This window comes from Culex pipiens, chromosome 2, assembly GCF_016801865.2.
Source record: "Culex pipiens pallens isolate TS chromosome 2, TS_CPP_V2, whole genome shotgun sequence".
NCBI classification, from domain to species: Eukaryota; Metazoa; Arthropoda; class Insecta; order Diptera; family Culicidae; genus Culex; species Culex pipiens.
In genome coordinates, this window is record NC_068938.1 from 199687935 (window position 1) to 199714872 (window position 26938).

At 38.7% G+C, this 26938-nt stretch overlaps 1 long non-coding RNA gene and 1 other non-coding gene across 3 annotated transcripts in view; one reads left to right on the plus strand and one right to left on the minus strand.

Annotated features, from left to right (window-relative positions):
• The window catches only part of LOC120425519 (uncharacterized), a 111931-nt gene that overhangs the window by 70030 nt on the left and 14963 nt on the right, over nucleotides 1-26938 (minus strand). Inside the window, exons 1-2 of one of the 2 annotated variants that reach the window (XR_008212014.1) lie at nucleotides 25044-25205; nucleotides 21098-21728 (exon numbers count right to left, since the gene is read on the minus strand). This is a non-coding gene — a transcript (uncharacterized LOC120425519). Of the gene's footprint in view, nucleotides 1-21097; nucleotides 21729-25043; nucleotides 25206-26938 lie in introns of those variants that run through there. The other variant, XR_008212013.1, reaches the window with a different exon arrangement.
• On the plus strand, nucleotides 8265-8692 carry LOC120425525 (uncharacterized). The gene is made up of 2 exons (XR_005606545.1): nucleotides 8265-8410; nucleotides 8506-8692. It is a non-coding gene; the product is annotated as an uncharacterized LOC120425525 (long non-coding RNA).

Sequence of the window (26938 nt, forward strand, 5' to 3'; positions counted from 1 at the left end):
GTTAGTAAAATTTAAAATCAAATGTTGGATATTAAATAGAAAAATCAGTGAAGAATTGGGAATCAGAAGAGCAAAATAAAAATAGGAGATAGGTGGTAGCTGAGAATGAAGAGAAGAGAAACCCCGTTGTGCGATGTTTCAGGTACATTCACAGCAGTTGACTCAACATACTGCGAATCAAAACAATACCGTCTACAATTACAAATTACTTCCCTTTCCCACATTGTCACGCCCCTTTCTTTTAGCCGTCTCGACTCTGACCCGCGGTGGTCAAAGGTTTACGATCCGTTTCCACAGGCCACCAGCTAGGTCATCATGAAAACCAAGCCAACGTGGAGGTAAGAAAATAGGACACTCGCAAGGAACCAGAGCTATACTGTTCTGATCAAGATAATTCGGATGATCTAACAGAACTACGGATGTAGTTAGTTACGCTCCTTCCAGGACGTGAACGTCAACCGAAGAGCACGCAACAAGGTCAGTGCCATTGCATGCGCTTAGGTATCAATCCTTGGCCTGCAATTTTTTTTTGTATTTAAAAAAAGTGTAACATATACATATCGACACGGAATCAAATTCTGAGATAAATGTCGTTGCGTGTGCATTTAAATTCAGAACTTGTAAAAACATGTTTTTTTTTTATCTTTTATTAAATTATACAGATCATATAAAAGACTTTGCTAAATAAAAAAAAGTGCAAAACGAATTGAAAATGTGGGAACATCGAAATGCTCGAAAATAAACTTATGTATCGCTGAACATTCCTATCGTCATATTTGTTGTTGTTGTCGTCAAACAAATTGGTGAAATGCTTTCCCTCTGTCGAACCACTTTCCGTCGAAACCCATAACTATTTTTAACGTTAATTGAACTCGACACGACCAGCTTCACGGTTTATTTTTAACACCTTCTCTGGGGAATTTATATCCAACAAACTCATCCATCCGCGTGTTCCGTTATAGCTTTCGACGCAGAAGGGCCAGTCCATTCAACACCCTTAAAAGTCACAACAAACCCAACAACCTGTGGGTGGTCACTCACTCACGGATCATCACTCGTGGTCCATGTCATTCAAAGTCGCATCTCGGAAACTGACGAAAAAAATCCCCTGACAGACAGCTCAATTATTGCTTTCCCAAGTTGAAGAACATCGTCGAGCGTGATGACGACCGACAAAGTAGTAGCTCTAGTTTTCAAACTCATCAAATTAGAAGCTCCGTTGAACTTGCCCCGAAGGGAAGTTTCCTCACTTTATGAGCACACAGTATTTAGTTCCGTTACTATTTCTGTCACGAGTTTGACATTGAACGTGCTGCTCCTCTACTTTTCAACCGGGTGAGGGGTACTTGGCTTGAGTCTCCACACTCAATTCTCGAACGTGTCTTTATCGTCTTCCATATCGGACAGAAGCGCCATCTCCGGGGTAACACTTCTACTTTTATTCGCCAACCAACCGCAAAGGTGCCCCGGGGCTGAACGGGGCCATTTGTATTCCATGAATGAGCGTGACCCGTTGTATTTTCATCTGGCCGGTTGTAGATCTTGGGCGACCGATAAAGGGAGCTCCGCTTACATCAGCGGAATCATTCCGGAATCCTACGAAACATGCTCTCGCTTTCGTCGGCGAGACCCAAAGACCCACTCTATCAGCAGGTGATCAGAAAACGTGTCGATGATTTATCTTCAAATTACTGTAATCGAAACCCAATAGCACCCCGATATGGACGAAGGTGGCGTTGGTGAGGCCTACGGAGTAGGACCACACCCATCTCCGGTCGTCACATAATTCACGGTGTCTACCAGCTATTAGGCCGATTGCTCAACTTCCTCCACACTCCAAACACACACACTCCTAGTGGAAGCTCACAATTAATAATTATCTTAAAAAGGCCTAACCATAACTAGACCGAGACCGGGGAGGAGGTAAAACGGAGGGGATCGAAAGTAATCTAATTTATTGCTCCACGAGGCCCCATTGGGTACACACAGACACCTCCCTCAACTTGTACTTCCTCCCTTGTGAGTATAGTCCGGGGGTCTAATCCGTTGCACTATCCCTCCTAAAGACGGGAGTGGTGGCAGCGGCGGCGGATGTTGTTGACGCCTTCACACGGAATTAAGGCCTATAATATGGGATCGCGGAGCCGCCGCCGCGAAACGAAACACACTCTTTCTCTTTCGAGTTAAAGGCGAGGTGGACTCCGTAATTATAAACCTATGGTCCCGGAGACTTGCATCCCAGTCAACCGCGTCAAAACAAGCCCCTAACCTCCGATGTCTGGAGCAGTCTGGTTGAGCGAAGGAGAAAAAAAAACGAATCCGTCGGTAATAATCGATTTATTGGCTCGTCATGATTGCCGTGGTGTGGCCACGGGGAACCGGTGTTTATACTATTAAAGTTATGGAGTTCGAATGGGGTGGAAGCGGTTCGTTTTATGGCCCCACAATAACGACGATTGTTTTCAACGAAGTGAATCTTCGCAATGATGTCATGCGGTGTCTTTGGTTGACTTTGCCGACAAAGGCAGGTGTGTTACGAAGAATATTAAGACAATAAATCGAATAAAGAAAACAAAGAAAGAAATAGTTTAAAATAATTCAGAGAAATCAAATTGCCAAATGAACAATTTAGCACTACTAACCGAAAATCGTTAAATTCATAGACAGCGTGCTAATAATAGTTTCGCCTTTCAACTCACGGTTCAAAATGTTTGACAAAATCGCCCGGAGTCACTTTTCGGCACCCGGGGAGGGATGGAGCATTTTGCCAAATCTAAAGGTTGTCTCCGTGGGTGGTCAACGGCTATAAAAAATAATTAGGGTCAATTAATTCGATTAAGCTTTGCTGGACGCAAAGAGGCACGCGGATCTTTCTTCGGTATTTTCGCTGAAATTTCTAATGATAATAGTGGACTTTCTTACCATTTTTTGGTCACTTTGAAATTCGTAGTAATGAATGATGTCCTGGGTGGAAAATTTTAATCGTTTATATTGAATTACTAGAACGCGTTAAAAAATATTTTATCTCTTTGGAGATTTGTTTTAAATAATATCTAGATTTTTGTAAATTTAATTTAAAGAGGCTTCTTTTCACACAGCAGAAAAAAATATTAAAAAGGGCCTGGGTGTAAAAAAGTATCAGATTTGTATGTTTTTTTTCCAGTATTTTTTTGAACATACTTGTTCAAAATATGGCCAGTGTTGGTATTATCGCGTTCTCGCGAGAAAAATTTCTCCCTCTCGAGTTCTCGCCGCGAGTCTCGAGCTGCCGAGAGAAACTCACCTATTGCCCGTGCTCTCCTCCGCTCGCGAACGGGCTTTCTCGCGAGCCAGAATTGCCCGTTCGCGAGAAGTTGAACGTGCTAGAAACGAACAAAAAACAACACAGCGATTGAAGTTACACCTCTATACCATCGCCTGGTTCGTATTCATAAGCCTGATAAACAAATTGCTTACTTGGGACGAACGGATAGCCAGAGGCGCTCGCGAGCGCTCGCGCCGAGAGCGAGAACGCGAACGAAAATGCGAGCGCGAGCGAGAAGAGAAAAGCACTACAAGTTCTCTCCCTCGTTCGCGAGTGAGAAATGCTTTCCTTCTTCTCGCTCGAATTCCAACAATGAATATGGCCAATGCTAATTTATTTTAAAGTTTTTATCTTCGCTCTTCACTTCACCATTTTATTTTTGTCTAGAATATAAAAAAAAATCATTGACAACATTTTATTTGATCGATTTGGTGTTTTCGGACTTTTCAGAAAAAGATTTTACACTTTTTAAAAGGTTTCAACCTAAATCCTCGAATTGAATTTCAAAAACTCTTACATTTAATTTTGTAGTGTACTGAATCTCAACAAATCCTAAATTTGACTCTGTTTTGCCTTCCTCACCTCACTGAGGAAAGGCTATAAAATCACTCGAAAAATGAACTTCCTTTTTTTACCTCCTAGACCCACCTTCACGTATACACATTGACTCAGAATCAAATTCTGAGCAAATGTCTGTGTGTGTGGTGGGATGTTGATAAAAAAAATGTGCACTGGATTATCTCGGCACTGGCTCAACCGATTTTGTCTGTTTTGGTCTCATTCGATCCGTCTTGGGGTCCCATAAGTCGCTATTGAAAATTATAAAGTTTAGTTAAGTACTTCAAAAGTTATGCTAAAAAAACGATTTTAGCAAAAGTCCGGAAGATTGAAAAAGGGTGGTTTTTGTAAGAAAATCCGTCACATTTTTAGAAAGGTATTTAAAAGACCTTTATAACGAGTCCAAAACATTGAAGATCTGACAACCCTATCAAAAGTTATGAGCACTTAAGTGTTCATTATACACTTTTTAAAGGTAGGATCTCAGATATTTTGATGAAAATGATGTTCTGATCAATCATGCGACCCATCGTTAGATGCGTAATCAAAAGACCTTTCCAATGAGTACAATAGGTTGAAAATCTGACAACCCTATCAAAAATATATTAATGTGAGGAAGGCACCAACCACCTTCAGGTGGATTAAGTAATGTTTTCAGATTTCAAATCGAATATTTAATTGGTAAGTAGACTGTATTTTGAAAATGTAAATAATTTTGTAAAAAAAACGAAGTTGACTTTATAGCTGTCGGCCACCATTGCTAGTACCAACCACTAGTGTCTTCCTTTTTATCTACAAGGACTTCGCCGCCCTGGGCTCCTAAGTGTATGAAAGTATGGCACGGAGCGACGGCGCCGAATACCCATATTTACACAAAGAATTTTAGAGCGCCCGCCGCGGGATTCAAACCGTCGACCTCTGGATTGTGAGTCCAGTGCGCGGTCCGATTGATCCACACGGGCGGGACAGTTTTGTATATACCCTATTAAGTCTGATTTTTTTATATTTTTAAGATTATTGTCAAAATAATTAATTTAGAAAAATAAAAAAAAATATTGAAGATTGGTCTTCCCGTTTCTGAGTAAATAGGGAAAAATGTTTTGCTCGGTTTCTAAAAAAAAGCTTGGGTTTGCTTTTGAAGGACTTTCAATACTTCATCAAATTTAAACGCTCTCCAACCGCAACAATGTGCAATCATTAGCAGTCGGGTAGATATTTTTTTAACAGCTCAATAAACGTGTACGTTTTTTGAGCAATTCCGACCAATTTAAAGCCGACCACCACCACCACCGCGCCCCAGCCTTAGGTCGTTGAACTAATAATAATATTCGCGTCGACATCGTCGTTGAGTCCGTGAGGTGCGAGTCGCGTTGATTATAACCGGTTACGGTGCGGTTATTGTGGCTAAAACAGAAATCAATCCCGAACCCCAACGCGTGAAGTCAAAGGTTGCGTAAGGTGATCGGAGCATCAACAGATTTAGAAACCAAGATTGGCAACCTAAATTTTGCGTTGTCATACCACCAGACCTCACAACTTTCTTTGTTCTTGACCTGATGGCCACCAAATGCCGCCACCCTCCTGGAACAGTGAGTTCCATTGTTCGGCGTTTCTCGAGCTCGATCGGCCAAGTCACGTTTCGTGGAACTTCGGAGGGTAACCAAATACCCTAATCGCTCTTTTCAGCAATTTATTTTCGGCTGTTCGGCCGAAGTTGCCGCACACTGTTGGGGTGTTCCCAGAAAGCTTTTGAAGGTCATAAAGTTGTTTTTTTTCGGCGATTTGTCTGGAACAACCGACTTGTGATATCTTACGTAAGGTGAGTGAAGTGCCTCCAGCGTCGGACGACTGTGGGAACATTTCACACGAAAGTTGGCGACTAGAAAAACAAAGGTATTGTTTTGGGGTGCGCGACCTAGAACTACCGGTGTCATTGCCACCGATTTAAGGTGTCTAGAACCTATAATATATGCTTTAGATGAATCTGTAAGCACAGTAACTTGCTAGTAACGTAAGGCATTACAGAACTACAAGCAAGATTACATTGATTCCCTCTCAGCTTCGGGAGCAAGATTATCATTTCAAAACTAAAAATAATCACCGCGTATGTCATAACCGTCAAGAACCGCAACCATTTCTTAGCGACATTCGATTGCAACACTTCCATGACATTTTCCACGCTAGAGAAACAATTGTCACGCCGAGTCGAGCAGAAAATCTTTCGCAATACCTCAACGACCATAGTCGTTGTCACACCGAACAATACAAAATTGTCTCCAAATCGCGCAGTAGTGTGCAACTCTACCGTTAACACCTGCAGCATGATTTCGCGGAATCGGGAGCTGACTGACATTATGTTTCCATCAACAATTTCTACAACATTGTACAGAGCGAGAGGTCCGTAACATGGCTCTGGGGACAATTTAGAACCACGAGGTAGGCCAATCCAATCAAATTACAATAATCACCCCCTCTGTTTTGCAGTGCATAGAGTAGAGACAATTCATCGACAGCGATTTGATGAAGCAATATAATCCGCGCGACCTGCTGTCTCTAATGTCACGGTGCGACGACGACGGCGGATTTGTGGCGTTATGGATCGCGACGTTCAGTAAGCCTACAGCAGTGAGGCAATTACGCCCGATTGAAAGAAGCCGAATCACTTTGATTATTGTTTAGTCACTTTCGCCTTAAAGCGATTGACTCTCGTGGATCGATCGTAGACGCAAGATGCCAGGAGAATTGGTGCCATTGCTTCTGAACTGCATCGTGGGGTTTAGCGCAACTGACTTTGTAGTTTGGGCCAGTAAACTGGTTCAATTTATAGATAAAGTTTTGAAAATCTTCAAAAAGATAAACATTAACAGTTCAGACCGTTTTAATAGTAGAAACATTTAATCTAAGAAGGACTTCAGAGTTGGATTCCTTTTCCAGTAATTCCGACTTCGGCTTCCTAAGATATATAGACTACGACTCCGACATAAGCCACTCCAACACTGACTCCGAATCCGGATACTCCAAAAGTAGTGACTCCGAGTTCACTCTCACGAGCAAGTGATACGATCAGGGATACGATCAATTTATAGTTCAGTAACTCCGCGATCCTTAACATCTGAACCAGCCTATCGGGATCAGCTGATGAAGACCAGAGCCCGCAGCTGACCGAGTTCGATCCCATGTATAGATGATTGATTGAGCAGAGATAAATTATTGGTCTGGGGAGTCTTTTAAGATGCAGCCGCTCAGACGAGACTGAAGCCGGTTACGTAACGTAACTCGGTGATCAGGTCTTGGCGGTTAAATTATGCTGGGCGCAAAGTTTTTCACAGCTTCGGTAGATCGCTCTCCGGCGGCGGCGATGCAGTTGATCGCCGAGGCCTGTTCTCATTCAGGAGCTTTCGACGCCCTGCGGTGACGCGGGTTGAGCAATTTGATCGTAAAAACTATAATAAGTTTATTATCCCGGCCAGAAAGTCATGACCGTCCGTCGTCTTCGTCTTCTGCAATGTAGATTCAGGCCTCCGGTATTGGGAAGGGGGTTGTTATTCTATTATAAAATCAAATCCATCGCGCCGGATCGGTGTCCCCGGGTGCCGCCGGTGTCAGGGGCTTGGGAAAAGCTCGGCAATCGATTCCGTGAGAGTTGCAGAGTTTATCTGGAGGACGACTTCAGCGGGCTCCAATCGATAAGTTCATGCCGATGCGGTGCAACCTTCAGCAATAAATGTCTATCACTGCGAGGTACATGCCATGTGGCTGGAAAGGGGCCATTTCCACAGTCTATTTTCAGCGCAGCAGGAACCGGAAAATGACATTATTTGTTTGGTTTGAAATTGTTTTTTATGCTTGGGGTAGCTAAAAATGCTATGTTCAGAGTTTCTAGAAGGGGTTTCAGTTTGATCGATACAGAACATACTAGACGCTATTATAGACTCATTGAATAAGTCAATTTAAAAAATCTCATCAATCTCTAAAACCCGTATTCATTCACATCCAACTCACAGCCCATTACTTAACTGATTAGAGACATTTTGACATTTTGACATTTTGACATTTTGACATTTTGACATTTTGACATTTTGACATTTTGACATTTTGACATTTTGACATTTTGACATTTTGACATTTTGACAATCTAACAAAAAAAAATCTTCGGATTTGTGGATTGCGCCTCTTTCTTTTGTTTGACCTGTTTAAAATTGAATTATTATTTTAATTTTTGAATAATTATTTTACTACCATTATATTTACATTTATAACATTTATTATTGCATTCTAATTGATATAAAATACCGCTTTTGAATTGTTAACACTTTTTTTTATTAAAAAAAACATTTGGTGCGTTGTATATGAATGACCCAAACCTTGGAAACATATGTCTGTCATATGTGTACGGCCCCTAGCTAGAAACTGTCATCGGCCTTAGGAGATCGTTCGTGATGGTGTGATTTTGTCGATTTTGTAGATAATTATGACGATAAAATGGATTTAAATTAGGTTTTCCTGCATTATTTGACCAAAACAGGATAGAAAAATCTCTATGAACAGGTAAGTAACAAAAAAAATTGGAAGCTTATGCCCATGTTTCGAAATCAAACCATTCAAAGGATGATTTGTGAATGTTCTTTTTTCCTCTTCCGTAGGTTATGGCCGGACGATGACCCTTCCCAGCCCTAGAAGTTCCAGTTTTCCGGAAAGGCGGCGAAAGACGAACAACCATCCCAGGAATCAGGAGGACTGTTGGAGCAAAGCAAGCAGAGCCGAATCCCAATAGTGATAGCGCCGGATCACAACTGCTCTTGCGGGAACTCGTTTATTCTGGATGGGCATGGATGGAAAAGCCAGCTTGGACGATGGCCGTTTGCTGTCATCATTTTAAAATTGTGAACTTAGAGTTTTTTTTTATTTTAGAAACAAATAAAATGTTGCTGTTTTGATTTTTGTAATATGCGTGTTGGTTTGAACAAATTATTTGAAATGACCGTGCAAGCCGGTACGAATGCAAACGAGCCGACGACAGCGCTGCCCAAGCGGTGGGATTTGGAACTAAAGTTCATTCTTCGCATACACTAACACATACATAGAGAGAAACGTCAAAACTGAGCCGAATGAATTTGACTGATTTTGACGGAGATTTCTGATCAGGCCTGCAAAATGTTTCCAACCCAGCGTACACATGAAGCAAACCAAAATGTCAGTTCACTGCTAGCATCTGACTGTAAGCCTACTGTGTCCGTTCAACCACTGCCGCCTGACTCGTGCCGGTCGGCTGCTGGAGAATGAGAGACGTGAAAAAATGAGCTACACTCACTCAATTCGTGTCGTATGACTGACTCGTAAAATCCTCTCTAAACACTATTTTAACTATTTTTAAACAATTGAATGGTTCTAGACTGTGCAAAACACTTAAAACAACCATAACTTATATTCAAAATTACATTTCCACGCATAAATACAAGCTTTTTGTGTAAAAACTTGTTTCTTTATGTGTGTGCGTGCAACGTCGAATGAGCGTTGGTCGACTACTGCCTCGCATTGCAGCTGCTCAGTGAGCTAGGGCACTCACGACTGAGTCGGGTTTGTTTATGTCACGGTTTTGCGGTTCAGTGAATGGATTTGAAAAAATCGTGTATGCGTCGCCAATTTTCGCGTCAGGACCCCTGACATTTTCAGCTCTGTTTCTGATAAAGATTTGACGGAGTATTCTCTGATAGAGACGCTCTATCAGAGAATTTCTTATAAATAAACGGAGAATTTCGGTAGATTTGACCGAAGTCTGGTTTGCGTGTAGACGCTATTATAGACTCATTGAATAAGTCAATTTAAAAAATCTCATCAATCCCTAAAACCCGTATTCATTCACATCCAACTCACAGCCCATTACTTAACTGATTAGAGGTCCATTCAGCTCCACTTTGGGTCCACCAAAAAATCATCGACGCATCCGCCCCTCGGGCCATGACTCAATAACTTTGGCTTAAGTTAAATGAGGAAAACATCGCCAAGTGACCTGCCCGGGACCGGATCGCCAAAAACCCGCGCGTGAGATCCGTCCTGACTTGATCAACCAAATCCCGCATACAAACTAACACTTTCACTGCTGCATGTGTTGTTGAGTCATCGACGACAACTAAAACAAAAAGCAGTGAGAAACGTCGAAAAACACAATAAATTTTCAATTTCGACGTTATCGATCTTTTGGTGGTGGAAAATTTAATTAAAATTTAAATGTCTTTTTAATTAACATCGGGCGCGCTTGCTGGCTGGCTGGACCGCGATCATCGCCACCATCATCATCATCTCTCGCGGACTGGCGGACTAGGTGTCGAACCAGGTGAACAGCCGACCATAGACAAATGGACAAACAACCTGCTTTGATGGTTCAATGTAATTTCCCTTGAAAACAAAGCGAATGAAGTCGCTTTCAACTTATCTGTGATTTTTCTCGCTTGCTGAGGTAGAAATTTTCTTCGTTTAACTATTACTCTCTCGTGAGTAGCTGCAGATTGGATCATTTTCTGGCAATTTTATGCACACGAGCGCCAAGCGTCAACAAAAGTAAACACCAGAAGAAGAAAAAAATGGGAACACTGTTGAAAATAAAATGTCCAACTTGTAAACTGCAGAGCACTTTGAATTTATTTCAGTATACTTTCTATCTTCTAATATAGTACAAAAAACATGTTGCAACTATTTGTAATTGATAAAAACATAAACGAATTTCCTAATTTATTTATTAACTTAAAAAATGCGTTGTCAAACGATAGCAACTCCGAATTTAGAAAGGTCTGACAAAACGAATTTTGCAGCGAGCTGCTGAGTAATACTTTTCGATACTGTTTCACAATTCCATTTTTTAAATACCTATCTTTTCTGTCATAACGAAATGGCTAACCAAAAAACAGTGCTGAAAAAAACATTATAGCATTCATGTGCTTGTTAAAAACATACTTTCCGACACTGTTTTGCAGCGAAACAAAAATTTCACTGAAAAATCCAGCTAAAAGAAAGGCGAAAATTCAAATTTGAACCACATAATCTTGGAGTACCCTTTTTTTTAGATCCATAAACAGAACCTCTTTTAGAACTGATTTTAAATTTTGTTTTTTTTTTATTTGGATAAAATTTTGTCCATGGTATTATTAGGTCAAAATAAGCAATTTGCATCATTGATTTCTCCTTACAATTCTGCAAATTTGGGCAATTTGAATTTAACCTCTTCGATTTTTTATATGTTTAAATCAGTGGACAAAAAGTGCCAACATTAGAGCAATAGGGTAATGAAAAATGGTGATTTTAAGAAAGTATCAAAAAATCACATGAAAAACCTTTCAAAAATCATTTTTGGATGTAATAGTAGTTTATGCAACAAGTTGCAAAAAGCAGTTTTTTTCAGCCCGATTCGTACATTTATCCAACGAGGTTTACCGAGTTGCATAAATACGACGAGTGCTGAAAAAATCATGTTTTGCAACGAGTTGCTTACAATTTTTTTTTGCAATTCAGAAAAACGCTTTTTCAATGAAATTTTATGTCTATCATCCATGTGTTAAGTAAATTCACCGTTCAAAACAAATAAATGTTCAAAAACGTTACTTTTCGATACAAGGGTTGAAAAGTTCAAAAATGTTCAACACCCATTTCAGTGCTGAAAAGTAGAACTTTTCAGCACTGGTTTTGAAAGGTATTAATTCCGTTCCATTATTTTTGGTAGGGAAAAATAGGCCGTTTCGTTTCTCCAGAATGACAGAAAAATATGACAGTTTACAGTGGAATTGCAAAAATAATAAATATTTTTTATGATCTCTCAAAAAATATGGGAAATTTCTCTACAATTTTCTTTTTTAGACATTGTTGATCGAACCTTTGGTTGCTAAGATATTGCCTTACAAAGTATTAAAATATGGTTTTTACCTGAAACAGATGATGAAAAGTTGAACTTTTCAGCACTTGTTTGGAAAAGAAATAGTTTTCAACATTGTTTTGATTTAAACGATTCATTGACTAAAAATATGGACATTTGACTTATAATTCTGTTTAAAGGGTGTTTTTCGGAATTGCAAAAAATGTTGTATGGAACTCGTTGCAAAATTTGATTTTTTCATCACTCGTCATATTTATCCAACCTCGTTGGATAAATGTAAGACTCGTGCTGAAAAAATCTTCTTTTTGCAACTTGTTGTATAAACTACTATTTTGATTGCAAATACAATTTAGAATATCCAAAAATGATTGGGAGAATTTTTGATACCTTCCAAAAAGCTAAAAAAAGAAGAAATTAAAGATAGAGCTACAGCAAATTTGTCAGTCGTCATCTGACATCCACTGTCAGAGATTCTGTCAAAGGATTCAGAGAATTTGTCGACATCCAAATGGGTGTGGTCCGGGAATGTTCATTTATATTTCCAACTGTGATTCATGATCACTTCCGTTGAGAGGTGCGCCTCAAAAACCTCCAAAACGTTGGAAAACAGATACACGGATGGACACATTTGCGTTTCCGATGGAGTTTTATTTTCATGAGCCTAAAAAGAAGTGAAACATTCAACCGCCAGATTAAATGCTTTATCGATAATGAAATTTGTTACGAACAGGGCGCGAGGGGGTGGTTCAATGACTGATCGTGAAATAGCGAAAATAATATCATAAAATTGAACTGTAACTAATTAAGTGTTACAACTCGTATTAAACAAAATTCTAAATCACCCACATTGTGCCGAATAATTTCAAATTTGTTTCACTTGACTGTGAATTCTAATGCATTCTTACACAGAAAAACGACTGCCCCTGGAATTTCAATCGCGCCTAGAACTGTCCACATTATTCCACAAACTCATCCACCTTGCGTCGTTTGGACGCCCCCGGGAAACGCGCTGTTGTTGCCATGGAGCGGCTTCGTCGATTTTATATTCCTCCAGCGAAACCGGTTTCCACCTAAATAAAAATAATCGTTCTCTACCAGCAGCGTCTGACTGCCTCTGGTGGTGTAGTAGGGGTACCAACTATCAAAGTCTTCTAGGGCACCGAGGAGGTAAGGCCCGATGTGTCGTTCGATTTCCCACACGAATTTCCGCGGTGCCTCGGACCGCGTCGGCACACTAACGAAATTATGATAATCAAGCTCCCCCCCGCGCACGTCCAAATTAATCACGAATTTCTTACCGGCCCGCAGAGATTCAACCGCCACGACCAAGTCAAGACGTCCCACTTAGCAGCACAGAGTACACACGCACGCAAAGGGAGGGCGGCGAAAGTGTGCTACAAATCGATCGATTAGTGTGCCAACTTGAGGCGTAATGGCGTGAGAAAAACGCGAGAGCGATAAGCTTCAGCGTCGTCGTTGGAGGTTTCGACGTGGTGAACAATGAACCAGTTTCTGTCAAGTCAAGGTGCCAACTCTCGGCTTCTCGCGATGCGCATCAGTGACTCGCGCCTCGGTGCAGTCGATTGTTTACAGAACGGAACGCACTTCAAGTGCAAGTGCTGGCAGGGTTGCCGGATCGTGAATATTTTACTTTTTTTGAGTGACACATGGAGTTGAACCCTAAAATTTATAGATTTAATTTTATAACTGGGTTATAAGATATCCCTTCAGGCCTGAAAAGGGGTCACATTTTCAAATTAATTCAACCTGGCAACCCTGGCCCACCAGTCAGTCCGAGGTGACATCGGAACCGTGTTCCGGTACAATTTTTATGGGTCATTAATTGTAATTACCATACCCGCCCCGCGGGGACACGAAGCAAGAGCGTGTGCGCGCGAGGGCGCTCACGCCGGCTATACTTTATCAAAACTGCATCACAATGGCCACCAATATGGCTGGTAAACGGAATCGCTGATTGTTTGGAATCAATTGACCCCTCGGAACGTTTGCGTTTCCGTTCCAAAACCGTCGGTCGTCATCGACGTCTTCAGGGTGTTCCAGTTCGGTTAAACGTAATTTGCGAGACAGAGCGGTTTCCCCCCAAAATGGATCCTTGGCGGATTTAGCAACACCCCCGCGCGCAAGGTAGCTCGAGATCTCGCGCTTCTTTGGATGACTAGCCAGCACACCGTCATCGCGCTGGGTTGAAGATTCCGCGAAGCGATTGGAGTTTGGAGTTGGATGCTGTGGTGTGGGTAGAATGCGTTCCGTTCTCTCGGGCCCGGAGGTATCTTCGAAACCCAACTGCTGCTGCTGGCTGTTGCGCTCTGATTGGGTCGCATTAACGGCGGTTATTTGCGGGAAATGATCTCACCGTAATGTTGTGTGTAATGACGGTACGTCATCGGAGAAGACCGACCAACGTGCAGCAGGTCTGCAACGACAGTGTCTGCTTTCGAAAGGGGGCCCCTCCGATGGACGGAGCGTAGCTTATTTGGATTTAAAAGTGCAAAGTTCTGTAAACTGTTGTTGAGTTCTTTCAGTAGACACGTTGTTTTATATCACACTGCCATATTATTATTTGATGCAAATATGGTGAAATTCAAATGATTCTGATACAAATTTGAATAAATCGGTTTTGATCTTCTTTAAGAATTAAACATTTTCTTCATCATATTCTAACTTGACACTAAAACAAAATATTTTCTTAATAACCTTGTTCTTTTAAGACTCGTCAGATTGTTTGATGACTTTTTCTACCGAACAGAAATAATATAAAGTTTTAGACTGAAATATGTAAGGGAGCGTTCTTTTATTACGTAGCGCAGATGGGGGAGGGGGGGGGGGGGTTGCAGGCCGTGTTACGCTCCATATTTTTTTTGAAATTTGTATGGAAATTTTGTTGCGATGGGAGGGGGGGGGGGCGTTTTTACGTTGCTTAATAAAAGAACGACCCTTAAAATTTACTAATGAAAGCCTTGCAAAACAAGTTTGAACTTGTTTAATGATAATAAAAATAACCTTAACATATTATAAAAATAAATGTAGGACATAGGCATTCCCATTTGGCATTCACATTTATTCAATTATATTTTTATATATATTCGTCTGATAACTTGAAAGTTTTATCCGATTTGCTTTATTTTTAACTATTTTACATTTTATATTATAAACCCAAATCAAAGTTTTAGCAGTTTACATTAGGTACTTGAATTTTATGCGACATTTTGCCAAATTAATATTTTTTTCAATGTTTTCGTCAATTCATAAAAATAAAAAAGACAAAAATTATATATCTGTGACGAAATGTTCAAAAATATAAATCAAAACAGATTATTTTTTTTTTATTTTCCAAGCTCGTTTTCAAAATCGTTTTATCTTGAATAAACCAAGTTTGAATCTTCTAATTTCTTGTGATAATTTCATTTTTGTTTTCATTTAAAATATTTCATTTAAAATTTAAAAAAAGTATTCAAATTGTTAGTAAAGGGAATGAAAATACGATTTTATCTAGTAAATTTTATAAGAAAGATTGATACATTTTTTATGTTGATTTGAGAAAATTGCTAAATTCCACGGGATTTCACCGAAACTTTAAAATTTTACGAAATTTACGCTGTCCGCGAATTCGTGAAAACTCACTAACCCTAGAACCCTAACATAACTGGTTTTATGTATGTATTGAATGTATTTATCTTTAGAAGGCATATTTTTTATATCCCAGGATGATTGTGATTACATTTCAATATTAATGTGCTTACATATCATAAAAGCGGTGGATATCGATCAAATTTTTACTTCTACTGTTGTTTGATAACATACCTGGAATTAGAGAAAAAAATGTTTGAATTAATTAAGTGGATCAAAACATAGCAAAAACAGAACGAGAAAAGAAATTTGGAAAAAATGGATTGGGATTTTATTAAATGTTTCGCAATTAGAAATAAAAATAATTTTGCAAATACATATTTAAAAAACAAGATACTTAAATCCTTAAATTAAATGTTAAGAACATCTGAACAACTGTATTTGTATTTGTGGTTTGAACTATAACATAAAAATTAAAATTAAATTTAAAACTATTTAACATGTACTGTACACCAGAATCCCTCATGACCATTGAGTTCAAACAAGTAGTTCACACAGGGATCAAGTGCTATCCGTCACGAAAACAACTAACTTCTTCCCGTCAAGCACGCTCCATGTGACAAGTGACACTTTTATGAACCCGGGAGCTGACGGAATGTACTGCTGCGAATGATATACTGAAACTCCACCAGTACTCGTCAAATCTCAAGTATTCAAACAGAACAAGTGTGTCGTCTGCCGACCAGACCAGACAAACTTACAGTGAGTTCTGCTTATGTATTCATCCCATGTCTCCCGGTTTTGCCTGCCACAATAAGAAGAAGTTGATGAACTTCGCAGAAAGCTACAATGCTTTTGAAAGCTTAAAAGCACTTCAAACCGACCCAAAGCAAAGAGATTTGTCATATATGCGAGAATAATTCGCCAAGACAAATTTAGAACCTCTCGTGATCAGCGGCAAAGGTTTTTGCCGGTCCGGACACCGGTCGTCACGCGGCACGCGGTGGTGGACTATTCATTATTTTTGCCTCGGTCTCTCTCTCTCTCTCTATCTTTATTTATATTAGTTTGTGCCGAGTAAGCGAAATCCCAAAGTGCTTATTTAATCTCGCCTGCCTTAAGGCGGATTTTGCTCTGTTTTTGGGCAAATGACGAATACACTATAATACTATACAAAACAGGTGGGAGTATAGGTTTGGTAGTTTCGATTACGGGTTCCAACCGAAATTGCGAAGCGGGAGCGGTGACTTCCAAGAAGGCGATGCCGAAGGATTGGGGTCAAATCCGGTCACTTTAAGAAGATGAGCGAATGAAGTCTTCAAGAATTACCTTTGAAAAGCTGCATTCGCACGGCACCCCCCAATCGATTCATCGGATATCTATGCGAGTTCAGCAAGTTACCTCAACAGACAACTTGTGTAATCGCGCTAGGGAAGTCCATCAGGTTTTGTCTGAACAACCAGGCGCGCGCTTCCCAACCGTCGTCGTTGCGGGTCACTAATTACACAATCACCCTACAACAACCTATAGTTCGCCGCATGTTTCGTTTAATATTTTTGTTCACATCATCGCTGCCTTCAAAGTTGTCTGCTTCATTACCAGCAACAGCAACAACAAAAACTTCGATACAGTCAGTGTCTTACGACTGCGGGGTTCGGAACTCATCACCACCAACGCCACACAGCAACACTCCCTGAGAACGATGGGTCGTACATAACAATAAACTACCCCCTGGTTGGGAGCGTACTGAAACTGAGTACACCCCCCTTCTTGGGCGACTCGACTCGACTCCAGTCCTCGTTCCGTAATATGTACAGGAAATGGCAATGATGAAGCTTTATCGATTCAAGAATAGCACAGGTTGTCGATTTTACATGACGTGAACGCACGCAAGAAGACTAGGCAAAAAAAAACTGTCGAAAGAACTTGCGAGGCAGTCGTCTCTATGTTCAAATGAGTACATAGGTATGGTTCTAGAAATTGTCCTACGAAGTCAGGCTAGTTCCAACTTAAGTAGAACAAGCGAGCATTCTTTGATGCTTTGGGGGAGCTTCAAAAAAAGTTACTCAGAGTACATTTCATATGAAATGAAACAAAAATCGAGACGTTAACATAAATTACAGAAGACAAACTTTTAGATATATAAAAACAAAAGCCGATTTGCTAAAAAAATTAATTCTAACCAAACATTTAAAATTAATTGAGGAAAAAATTACGACGAATATTTAGAGGAGTTATATTCACATATCCATCCCTTACAATGTCGTCTATCATTACATCTTCCAAGTTCCCAGCAACAAACAAAACCCCTTTTTTTATCCTTCACTTCCCAAACTAAATAAAGTTAAATGAAACGTGAAATTTAGATAGTGAACCATGTTATTTAATTCATCACGGACCCCAAGCCCTCTCATCTTCGCCGACCAGCATCAGCAGTAGCTTCAAAGTCAGTCCGTTTTCAGTGCGAATTTCTCGACTTCAGGTTGAACATTCAACTTTTGCGTATTTCCTTCCGGATGTGTAACCCTTTTTCCGCGGGGATGACCCTCGAGCCTGACATGGTCGGGCTCAGACGTTTTTTGTCTGCCGCTATCGTTTTGATTATTTTTAAGGCACTTTCTCTCCGAATCTTCAAGCTGGTCGCCGGATTTGCGTAAAATATGGAGAGCACAGATAGCGAAAGGAGAAAAAAACCTTTCCGAGCAACCTTCAACTAATGAGCAAAAAAGGGCCAATTTTTGCCTGCTGCGAATGACTTCATTGGAGTGGAATCTGCCCGGATTAGACGGAAAGTTATGTGCAATCTTGTGACTTTTGCGATGAAGCTTGTGAATTGAGTTGTAGGCCAAGGGTTGCGTAATCTTGGTGATGCCTGGAACCATTACTCCGTCGACATTTTGCATCTATGTCTCAATTGTTGAATTATGAATTACTTAATGAATGGTCTCTAAATATTTGGTGATTTATTTTTTGGAAATGAAATTTAGAGTAAAATGCTCTCGGCCGTCACATGCTTTTTTCTCTCGGTTAGTTCACTGTATCTTTTAACTCTTTCTCGGAGTGTTTTTTTTTTTCTCTAGGCGCTCGATACATTTGCCTTTCAAACGATCACGTTCCTAGTTTACTTAAACTGATAACTCATATGGTCTACAGCAAGCCCGTACACCAAGTTATTTAATAATGTTTTTATGAAGCCAAATCCATCGTCGCAAATTTCCGTCAATTCCGGCAAATTTTGTCCCAAAACGATAAGCACTTATGGAAGGCGTGCCCAAAAGAAGCAATTGAAACTCTTTTTGGCAAATTTGGCTTAAATACTTTCAAACGATTCCCCTTAACCCAGCCAGAAGTAAAATGATATCTGGAAAGCGCGCCCAATTAGCTTCCAATTTCGCAATCACATATATCTTCCACTTCAAATCAACTCATGGGGGTTTGACCCCTTCGTCGAATTCGGAAAATGACCACATTATCTCCCAAAAAGCAGCTTGGGCTCCAAAACGAGCATCCATTGATAAGGTAAACGCTTCCTGTTGCGAGCACGAACAAAACCGAAAATTAAGCCCAAGAGGCCAATCTAAGGAAAACGCGCCAAATCGTTTTGATTAGAAAGTGATAGTTTGACTGGGCCACGTGATACAAAACGGCGGTCAAAGGCCGGATGCCGCAATAATTCGGGGGACCTTTGGGCAACTCGCTGATGGTCAGCGGGTGTTCAGCGCTTACTACCGTAACTTCCCGTTGTTGTAGTTTCTGTTGATGGCGGAACAATAAATAACGTCACAAATGATTGATGATTGTGGCCGGGCGGCGCTGGTTGGTTGTTCCTGCCATGATTTGGCACCGGAGTTGACGGCGCGATTGGGAGCTAATAGGCCAAATTGGTGTTTAATCAGCGGGGAGGGATTTCGGCGATAGTTCAGAGAAAGACTACCGACGGTGGAAGAGAATCATATGAAATATGGAAAAATTACAAAATTTCCAAGTTTTTGATTGTATACCATTCTCCGTAATGCCGTTAACCAGAATATACCGTTTGAGGCTTGTGAACATTCGATTTTTAATTGATAGGTAACTGAATGCTTTGTCGGTTTTATTCAATCAACATGACTTTGACACTCTTCTTTAGTTGGTTCACGCATCGTTTGAATTGCAAAGAAATTTTTGTCACCTTCCCCATGACTGCATTCGAATGATTGCAATCACTAAACAGCACTGCACAAGCAACAAAAAGAGAAAAAGAAAAGACATTGCACAAGCAACAAAGAGAGAAAAAGAAAAGATACAGCATGTGCCTTCGCGTCGCGCAGCTGCTTGAGTGTTGAGCACGGTTTCGTTCGTTACGAATTTGTGTGCGTTCACTGACGATCTCTTCGTAGTTTGTAGTTTTTAGTTTTTAGTTTTTAGTTTTTAGTTTTTAGTTTTTAGTTTTTAGTTTTTAGTTTTTAGTTTTTAGTTTTTAGTTTTTAGTTTTTAGTTTTTAGTTTTTAGTTTTTAGTTTTTAGTTTTTAGTTTTTAGTTTTTAGTTTTTAGTTTTTAGTTTTTAGTTTTTAGTTTTTAGTTTTTAGTTTTTAGTTTTTAGTTTTTAGTTTTTAGTTTTTAGTTTTTAGTTTTTAGTTTTTAGTTTTTAGTTTTTAGTTTTTAGTTTTTAGTTTGTAGTTTTTAGTTTTTAGTTTTTAGTTTTTAGTTTTTAGTTTTTAGTTTTTAGTTTTTAGTTTTTAGTTTTTAGTTTTTAGTTTTTTAGTTTTTAGTTTTTAGTTTTTAGTTTTTAGTTTTTAGTTTTTAGTTTTTAGTTTTTAGTTTTTAGTTTTTAGTTTTTAGTTTTTAGTTTTTAGTTTTTAGTTTTTAGTTTTTAGTTTTTAGTTTTTAGTTTTTAGTTTTTAGTTTTTAGTTTTTAGTTTTTAGTTTTTAGTTTTTAGTTTTTAGTTTTTAGTTTTTAGTTTTTTAGTTTTTAGTTTTTAGTTTTTAGTTTTTAGTTTTTAGTTTTTAGTTTTTAGTTTTTAGTTTTTAGTTTTTAGTTTTTAGTTTTTAGTTTTTAGTTTTTAGTTTTTAGTTTTTAGTTTTTAGTTTTTAGTTTTTAGTTTTTAGTTTTTAGTTTTTAGTTTTTAGTTTTTAGTTTTTAGTTTTTAGTTTTAGTTTTTAGTTTTTAGTTTTTAGTTTTTAGTTTTTAGTTTTTAGTTTTTAGTTTTTAGTTTTTAGTTTTTAGTTTTTAGTTTTTAGTTTTTAGTTTTTAGTTTTTAGTTTTTAGTTTTTAGTTTTTAGTTTTTAGTTTTTAGTTTTTAGTTTTTAGTTTTTAGTTTTTAGTTTTTAGTTTTTAGTTTTTAGTTTTTAGTTTTTAGTTTTTAGTTTTTAGTTTTTAGTTTTTAGTTTTTAGTTTTTAGTTTTTAGTTTTTAGTTTTTAGTTTTTAGTTTTGAATTGGAACATATAATCTTTGTACAAAAATTTCACTAACAAGTCAATCTCATCGTAACAGCACATGACCGCCGAAAATCCTTGAGCTTGTGCAAACCCCTGCGTGTCATTCCATACCGCAAGACTCATTCTACACACCACCGTCAGAAGTCTCCCACGACGCGACACGTAGGCGGCTCCTGACTTTGAACTCCCACCGATATCAACCCAATGCCTTCGATGTAAAATCACATGCCTGGGATGATGTAAATTCTCCGCCTTTTCTTCATGTGTCGACAAGAAATTACTTTCGATTTGAAACAACAGGGGATACCACAATGGCAATCGTCGTAATCTTATCGCAGAATAACACCGTATCAACAACACTTACCTTGTATGACGCCGAAGACCTGGCTGCTGCTGGTACTCCAAATAATGCAAAATTTTCGTATTTCACCACCCGCGAAAAAAAGGTGTTGCCAAGGTGTGTGTACACGTCTGACTGACGACACAACACGTACAATTCCACGTATTTTCTTGGTTTTACTCTACAACTCACGCTCGCTCACTTTAATGATTTCACTAAGCGGCGAATGGGTATTAATTTTTCGATTTGCTTCAACTCACACTCTGTGTGTGTGCAACGACAGACACTTGAAATTTTTTCCACTGATTCACTTTTTTTTCTACTTTTGCACAAATGCACAACAACTCTTTTCCTTGACGGGCTCTGTTGAAGCGGCACCGAACCGTGAAACGTGAGCAAATTTCCACCACAAAACACTTGTTTATTTTTTGTTTCACCGCAGAGAACCGACCGAGAAATCGATTTTCGGTTCTGGCAACAACGCGAAACTTCCCGCAAGAACACGGTCCTACCACGGTGCTTCTAGAAGAGGAAGGCCTCTTGTGGAACACGTTTCTCCAAACTGCTAAAGATCTGCTGTTATCGCAAAGCCACCTCCGAGGAACCTCCAAGATTTGCTTCCTGCCTGGACACAACTTCTGCTGGAACTGGTGGCCTGCAAAAGAAGGAAATTGAACATTCAGTATAGTGGAATAACCTTTTGCCAGGAGTTGACGGAAGGACCCTTCCAAGAGAAACTGTGAGCGTGTGCTTTCAGAGAGAGGGCATGCGCACCCGGGACCAACAACGACCAGCAACAAGAACCCCACGGGTGCTTCCTGGTGTCAACTCAGGTGGTTGGTCCCGGAATACGATCCGGTTGTAACATGGCGGGTGGCGGCGGCAGGTTCAGGGATGATACGCGTATCGGGTCACGCCCGGTTCCGGGAGATTTGCCAGAGAAGAACGAAAGGATTTAAGAGGAGAGAGATTTGATGATGTTTTGGTTGATGGTGTGGAGTCAGCTGACTGGAAATGACAGTGCTTTATCTTTCAGTAAAATTGTAAAAATGTATAACTTTCATATAATATTTATAAATTTTTTGACAATAACATTTAACATTTATAAATTTGCTTATTTTTTACGAGTTTATTTTATATCTGAGTCTAATCTTTGAAATGAATTCTTACATTTAATATGAAGATATTTTTTTAAATAAGCTTACCTGGAGCAATTCTGAAAGCTTGTAAAATCAACTATTCAGTTGATAACTAATTATTTTACGAAGTAGTATTTTATGCAACAAGTTGCCAAAAACATATTTTTCAGCAAGAGTCTTACATTTATTCAACGAGGTTCACCGAGTTGCATAAATACGATGAGTGCTGAAAAAAATAAGTTTTGCAACATTTTTTGCATTTCTTAAACACTCTTTGAATGGAATTTTAGGTCAAATCCCATGTTGACTACAAACATTTACTGCTCAAATCAAAACAATTTGAAAAGTACTGCTACAAGCTGAAAAGCATCCATTAGAGTGATGAACGCTGTATCTTTTCAGCCCTTCTATCGAACTGTATTACTTTTCGACTCAGTTATTTTTGGTAGAGAAAAGTAGACAGGTAGTAGTTTCATGACGGAATTGCTAAAACTAATTTTCTCAAGTCAGATCAAAACAAACTTTATATAAAAAAAATTACGAGAATTTTTTTTGTTCTTAAAATATAGATTACACCACTAGCGTGCACAGGGTGGGGCAACATGGGGCAACTGCCCCACCATCCTCAGAAATTTGTTCTAAATTTGGTCAGGGGGTGTCCATAAATGACGTATTTTTTTAAAACGTCCATATTATTGCCCCACCTTCCTCAAAGAGCTGGGCACGCTAGTGGATTACACCGACCAACAAAATTTCTGCGCAGGCCTAACTCGAGGGGAAGCATGAAGTTTTGGGTCTCCAGAAACACGTGCTCTTTGAATTTTTCATAAATATTAAGGCATGGCCGAATGGTTTTTCTCCATTTTTTTCTGAATGGAGAATTAGGGTTGAAGGGTTGAGAGTTTGACTTGTTTTATATGACTTTGCCAATGTTAATTAAAATGTCATTTGTTTCAGGGGTCGACTTTGGCAGTGTTTTTTACTAACATTTCCTATATTTTAAGTAAAAGGAAGTATGCAGTAATTTTTGTAGTGTCCCAGACAATCCCTCTACGTATTGTTTTAGAATTTTAATTTATTTATTCGTCAAACAAACGTAGACTACATTGATCATTGCTTAATTTCTAATTACAGGTGAACATTATTTAAGTTTTAAACTATCTTCTTTGGTTATAAAACTGATAATGGTGCCATTCTATAGAAACGTGAAAAACAAGCCAAAATTGAGAAAGTTACTGTAAAAACATGAAAAAATTAGATAGGCAAAATGCCATGATAGGGGGTGGTAGAATAGGCAAAATACTACCAAAAACAAACATTACTAAATAAGATAAACGCAAATTAAAATCTTAAAAATAAAATAAGAAAAACCTAAAACAAGAGAAGTAAAGTTTTTCGTAGAATAAAGGTTGCTCAAAATGACCTCCTGAATACCGGAAAAATACAAATTTTCGAAGAATTAAAATTAGTAGAGCGTTAATGGAGAAAGCAACCTGTAAAATCAATCGAAACTAATTAAATAAATTTAAAAGCGTTTATTTCCATATCCTTTCAAAAGGAAAAAAAATCTTCTTGAAAATATTATTTTTTCATGTATGAAAAAAGATGTGAAATCTTTTTAAAAATTTCTTAAATTATGGATATTTTTAATTTTGTTAGGTAGAAACATAACTACATCATGCCTTAAGAAACATTTATAAATCACATATCAAACGAACCAGACAATTTTTTTTCACGATAAAAATAAATAAGTATTTTTTCTCAAATATTATACCGAATCACTTTTTTTCTTGCCATCCCAAATAAATGAATCCTCCAAAAGCTTTGCAACCGGGAAAAACAGTTCGGAAAAATAAGTAACACTTAAAAAAAAACTTTTCGAACTCATTGATAATTAAAAAATGTAGAAGCTTAATTGTTACAATGTAGGTGTACCATTTTTTATATATTTTATGTTTAAAAATTTTGCAACTTAGGTTTGAATTTTCGTTTTTTACAATTTTAATATTGGCATGATTGATGTTATGTGTTAAGTTCAAAACACATTGTTAAATGAGTTTCAAGTATTTAGCAGTTTTATTATTTAGTTGGATATTTAACTTTTTTCAAGTTGTAGGTAATTTCATTATTTTGAAAATAAAGCTTAAAATTTTAATCTTTTCAAAAAAAAATAATAAAAAACGCAATGTTAACAAATCAAATAATCTTGAAAGTTTTACTTAAAAATTAAAAACTTAAAATAACAAAAAGCTTTATGAAAACTAAAATTAAATACAAAAAAGGACAAAAGTACATGCAACACAATTAATTCAGGATCATTAAAACTAAATAAAATGAACCATATAAGAACTCGTTCTTCAGCTGGATTCCAGTCCAGACATACAAAAAACCCAAACTGGTTTGGTGTACTCCTTTTTAATCGCTTCGTGCCTGCTTCTTCTTGCTCGTCCTCGTGAGTCCTTCTGCACTTAAAAAGGTGTATTTTTTGTGTCCCAAATTCCACCATCGCGTAAACCCCCAAAACCAACCAACGCGAACAGCCGATAAAAACAAAGTCAATTTTCGTAACACTTTGGCAGCAAATCAGCAGCAGGCCACCACTTCCACTATCACAGAGCTGCCTTCTACTCAGCTACGGCTGGCTATCCGGTTCATGTATAGTAGAGGCAAAACAAAGTGTGGTGTTCTTGGCACCAACACCTTGCATATACAGACGAACCTACACACATTCAACCAAAGAAGGAGGGTGAGTTGGATTCTCTGGGCAGAAGGAGGTTGAACAAGCAGAACCAGACCGGAGATATCAGCAACCAGCTGACGTGATAACTCACCGATGATACGAGTATCGATGTTCTGGACCTGGATCAACGACGCGCGGGGTGGGTTGATCAGAACGACGATCGATTGCTGCTACTTGAGAATCCCCGAAGAATCGATGCAGACGAAGAAAACCGACCTACACGACCGAACGAACGTGTGTTCACCGAGCTGGGTACAAAATTCAACTGAACGGACCAAGAAGTCGGGCGGCGGACGCGAACCCAACAGAGCTCAACGCGCCGAACTCTCGCGCGGCGTGGTCGCTCTTTGGTGAGCTCGAGTTGAGTTGGATTGAGTCTATAGACATACTCGGCAGCAGCGAAACAGAGGAGCTCACCACACACACCCCCTTTTTGGGTTTATAGGAGAGAGTGGCCTTGCTCACGCGGAACGGAACACACCCGCGCGAGCCCGAGAACGAACGCAAAGTTGAGTTTGGGTGCTGGGTGTGGGTTTTGAAAGAGTTCTTTGCGAGAAACGTGAGATCACAGCGGATAGGATGGTTCATGCGAATTGTTGGACTCCGAGAAAAAAAGTGTTTTCCATTGATATTTTTTTCTAATTTTTGACAGTACAACGCAAATCTTGATTATATCATATTTATGTATAGTGCTATTTTACATTTCCGAACAAGCGTTAGGCTTTGCATTTTGCAGATTTGTCAAACACTACATTATATTTTTGCAATATTTTTTAAGCAATTTGTTCGACTGGTTCAAATCTACATTTTTTTAAAGAGATTGCAAATATATCATGTGTAATCGAATAAATACAAAATGCGAAATTTAACTGTACTCAATTTTGCTGCCCTTCTTCATGAAAAGTTATTAGCGATTAAAAAAAAGTAATTGTTGCATAGAAATCATGGGTATCAATGAGTTAATTTTTATCAAGTTTGCTAAAAATTGGCACAGATCCGCATAATAAACCTACCTAACCAACAGTTTTCTATTTGTGAAGCAGGGGATCATTATTTTTGGTCACCCTTATGTACAGATGCCAAAATTTAATGAAGACTTGTATAAACAATGGCAGCAGGCTTGGTCGAATGTGATCATGGGTTCGATTCCCATCTGCTCCCACCTTGCATAGGATGTCGAAGTAAAACGTCGGTCCTGGCCTTAGTTATTGCTGAACTACTGTAAAATGCATTTTAAAACACTTTTCTCATTAATATGTTGAAACTATGGCTTGTTGTTTAAATTTAATTTCCAAAATTTAAGCTAATAAAATAAATTCTGTGAACGTTAGAACGACAATTCTTATTATTATAATTTAGCATTTTTTGATTTTCGAGTTCTTTTTTATTACCATTGAGACTATTTTGCATCATTAGTTCTCCCACAAAAAAAAATCCTAGAATTCCGACAGGTGCAAAAGTCTCTTTTTTATTTATCCTTGTTAGAACTTTATTATTGGTCATCAAAAGATTTTATGATTTACAATACTATATTTTATACCCACCGGCAATACATTTGAACACGTACAACAAGTACCAACATCCAAATCAATTTTCCATCAACCAGCTAGAGATACAGATGCTCGAAAATTTCCCAGAAGCAAGCACACTCCATCAATGAAGCAGCAATAAAGATAAAACCGATTAGTAACAGGATTCCAGCGTGTCGTCGTCCAATATTGTGAAACGCACACACAAACACAAGCAATTAAGCTTCGGACTTGCTCTAAAGCTCAAGCTGGCCTGCTGCATGGATCAGCAATCAATGAATGAACAACGGCGGGCAGCAGTCTTTCCATGCCTGATGCCTATAAGCTTCGTCGTAATTGAGATTAGCCCAGCGAAGGGGGTTCCGATTTCTTCGCTCTACGAATTGGCAGCCAGCCTAGTATGGGCTAACGCTCATCATCCCACGTCAAACGGCCGTAAGATGCGACTATTTTTATT